At 34.4% G+C, this 3,969-nt stretch overlaps 1 long non-coding RNA gene across 1 annotated transcript in view; it reads right to left on the reverse strand.

Annotated features, from left to right (window-relative positions):
- Positions 1-1,041: 1,041 nt before the first annotated feature.
- Positions 1,042-3,969, reverse strand: part of LOC107584955 (uncharacterized) — an 11,149-nt gene continuing 8,221 nt past the window's right edge. Inside the window, exon 3 of the long non-coding RNA XR_001609201.1 lies at positions 1,042-1,076. This is a non-coding gene — a long non-coding RNA (uncharacterized lncRNA). The remainder of the gene's footprint in view (positions 1,077-3,969) is intronic.

Raw genomic sequence — 3,969 nt, forward strand, 5'->3', positions numbered from 1 at the left:
ATATAAATTCACAAATAAACAAACAAACAGAACAAAGCTAGTACAGACAATGTAATAACAGCTGAAACAGGCTTGGGATATGCAATGTTCAAAATGTAAAATAATCTAAACCATGTATCAACTGCTTGTAAAAAGACGGTCTTGCTTCAGTGCCATTTCTCCCACAATGATGAAGGATGGATTTTATCCCAAAACTACAGGACATGAGGGTATCGCCTTTGTTGCTCCTCCTCCTCCTCCAGATACAGAATGAAATTTGTTCCAGCCTTTAAACAGACATTTTAAATGGCTAATATGCATACATACATTGGATGAAATATTACCCAAAAATGTATTGTCATAAAAGATGCACTTACCCACTTTGTATGGCAATGGAGGAGGATGTCAGGGTTTTAATTCAACTTTAATGCAATCTCCAAAGACCATCTTAAATAGAAAGAACAATGGATTAATCACTGAACAAGAATTGGGGGGAAAAAATGGAAAAAAATCCACACTTTTCTAAGCCGCGGTAGCAGTCTTTCATTTGACTTCTTACTGTTGTAATAATGGATTAATGTCTGTTATATTAGCCGAGTGTTACAAGAGTGGTGTTTGTATCATTATAGACAGGTGTGGGGATTTTTGAACTCTTTCTGCATGTTACATTGTTATGCTAGTGGGTGGTAATGCCAGTGTATCAATGACATATGGAACTAAATTTAAGTTATGTAAAAACTATATATCACTCTCGTAATCATGCTGTTAGACTCTATATCAGCAGGCTGTGGTTTTCTGTGGTCTCATACCTGATCTATATTGATCTAGAGTCAATATTCACATTACAAAGATGGCACAGAAGCATTTCTGAAAGTAGCTTTTATGTGTCTTGACTCTTTACATAATGTTTAATACTGCAATGCTATACAGAGTATTTTGAGCAGGCACAAGCAGCCTTAACTCAGCTATTTAAAGACACCTTCACAGTACTCTTGCTTGTGTGATTTTTCTCAAAGGGATAGTTCACCCAAAAATGAAACTTTTGTCATCATTTACTCACCGTCAAGTTGCTCCAAACTGGTATGAGTTTCTGTCTTCTGTTGAACACAAAAGTAGATTTTGAAGAATGTGTATTTATTCATACTATGAAAGTAAAATATCTTGTGACTGTACAGCAGAAAAAAAAACTCATGGAGATATGGAATAACGAGTAATAAATTATAAAAAAAGTTAACCCTTTAAGAGTCAGTTTTACTAACAGCTTGCGCCAGCGCAAACCGTGTTTTGGTGTTAAAATTGTACTGTCCGTTTTTACTAAAAACGCGCAGTGATGAATTAAAGCTGAAAAGGCGTAGACAGTAATTTTTGCGCCTGACCTTATCGAATATGCATTTGCAGGAGTTTCCATTTCAGACGCAAAATTTATGGGAGGAGAGTATTCAAATGAATCACGCAACGTGTTTTACTAACGTTTGTACTCGTCAAATTACTAGCATTTGTGCCATTATTTAACCCCCCAAAAAAGCATGTCTTAAAGGGATAGTTCACCCCAAAAATGAAAATTCTGTCATTAATTACTCAACCTCGTTTTGTTCCAAACCCGTAAGACCTTCTTTCATATTCGGAACACAATTTAAGATATTTTTGATGAAATGGGTGGGTAATTAATGACAGAATTTTCATTTTTAGGTGAAAAAACTATTTTGTTCCCTTTAAACAATTTTGCACTTGAAATGGCTACAATTATTGTTGCTATAGGGCGAGGCACCGCAGAGAACAGAGAGCGTGTGGCAGAAGGAGGAGGATTTTTTTCCACACATATTCATTTTATTTGGAATGCCAGAAGAACACATTGTCCGAACATATCGTTTGCCAAGCCATGTTATTTTTAATTTGCTTCAGGAAATAAAAGATGACTTGGAACCCTCAACTAGGAGTCATCCAATACCAGCTCTATCAAAACTTCTTCCAACCCTTCATTTTTTGGCCTCCAGTTCTTTTCAACGTAGCCTACTGTGGCTTATTTATATCTTTATTCTTTATTTGTGACTACGCTAATTTGCACTGCGCTTGGTATATTTCATTGGTCGATATGTAAATTAGATGTTTGTGGTGTTTGTGTTCTTTCATTTGCATGTTGTTAGTAAATCACCCGCAGAAATTTCCACACCCATCGGTGCTGTTTTGGAATTGTGCTCTCCCGCTAATTTGCCCTGTTTAGTTAAACTGGCCCTAAGTGTGTGTTGGTGTGCTTGTCAGTCCATAATGCTCACTTCTTATTATTTATCAATTTAAACAGAGTGAACAAAGACATACATTTTTTTGTGGGTTTCATATATTATTCTAATTAACTAACTAGTTTTAATACAGTACATCAAAAATCACACTATGAAAATGATTAAACATAAATCAAAACAGTACTTACATTCTAACAAGATTATGACTTCACATAAACATTACAAAAATAAATATCAACTACTTAAATATTTTAAACAAAATTTTTTTTTAGTGTCCTTAATATTTTAATTTTCACAAACGGTTACGTACAGTGTATATACAATACAAACATTTGTAACTTTTCAAATGTGATTATATGTTTGTGCTTTTGGAAATTGATCTTTAATTAGCCTTATTATTTTGCATTTAAGCCTCTTTTTGAGCATAAAATGTAATACAATTCTGAAAATGTAATTGTTGTATGTCCAATTATTTAGTTGTATTATCATTTATCCATATCAGGGTGTACTTTCACCCAAGTGGTATAGTTAAGACGTGTGTGGGGTTTTGACAGTGGAACTTTCATTAATTTTAGAAACTGTGTAAATCCAGCATCCTGTACAGACCGTATTATATAATACAAACAGTATTAATTTCATTTAAGAACAGTTATTATGTGACTATCTATACCTTGAAACCGATAACGGTGTTTTTGATAACTGATGATAATACTGCTCCGCTCTCTCCATGTTCAGTTCTTCGTGGCTGAAGTAGCGGCTCATGTAATAATCAGTCTAGCTCGCAGCGGCCTCTGTCGGTAAAAAAATAATCACTACATGACTGCTCTGGTAACCAGCAACTTTCCAGAGATAAAACGTTTAATTTCATTTCTGTGTGTTTCGTAGTGTTTTAATTTTACACTGTAGTTTTCAGACGAAAGGACATGTAGTTTTGAATAAAAAGGCGACATACCTTCACGCAGAGTGGACGCGGCACCGGATGAAGAGGCTCCGGTGGTCTTCAAGACGAGCGCGTCGGCCAAATATCTGAAATATATGTAAAATTTCCCCCAAAACTGTCGAGACAAACTGAAAAAGTAAGGAAACCGTTTTTAATAGGTTTGAAATTGCGCTCCTGTCAGGTCAAGAGTGCAGATAACGGCTTTTTAACGGATTAAAATATCAGTCGACTGGGGAGATGTAAACATACTCGTAGGAAGAACAGCAATATTACTGTCAGGGCTTAAAGACACTTTGTTACAAAAAACAACATAACGCGCACATATTATTACCGCTGTGTCATCTGTCGCAGCCGCAGTTGCACCGGTCGACCGTTGGAATTTAAAACTTTAACCCAACTGGTTGTGTTGTTATAGAAATAACCCAATAAACATAGGAATAACCCAACAAAACGACCCAACATGTTTAGCCCAGATATTGGGTACAGTAAATAACCCAACGTTTTTTAGAGTGTATATATATTTAAGAAAATATGTTATGTTTATATATGAAATATATGTTTATATATTATAAATTATATGAATATAAATATACACATGCAATATATGTAAATATTTTCAAAATATATACTGTATGTGTGTTAATTTATATATACATAATAAATATACACAGTATACACACATTTATTATGCAAACAAAAACTTTTATTTTGGATGCGATTAATCGCGATTAATAATTTGACAGCACTATATATATATATATATATATGTGTGTGTGTGTGTGTGTGTGTGTGTGTGTGTGTGTGTGTGTGTGT

Source organism: Sinocyclocheilus grahami, unplaced genomic scaffold (assembly GCF_001515645.1).
Source record: "Sinocyclocheilus grahami isolate Dianchi unplaced genomic scaffold, SAMN03320097.WGS_v1.1 scaffold65.1, whole genome shotgun sequence".
Lineage (NCBI taxonomy): Eukaryota > Metazoa > Chordata > Actinopteri > Cypriniformes > Cyprinidae > Sinocyclocheilus > Sinocyclocheilus grahami.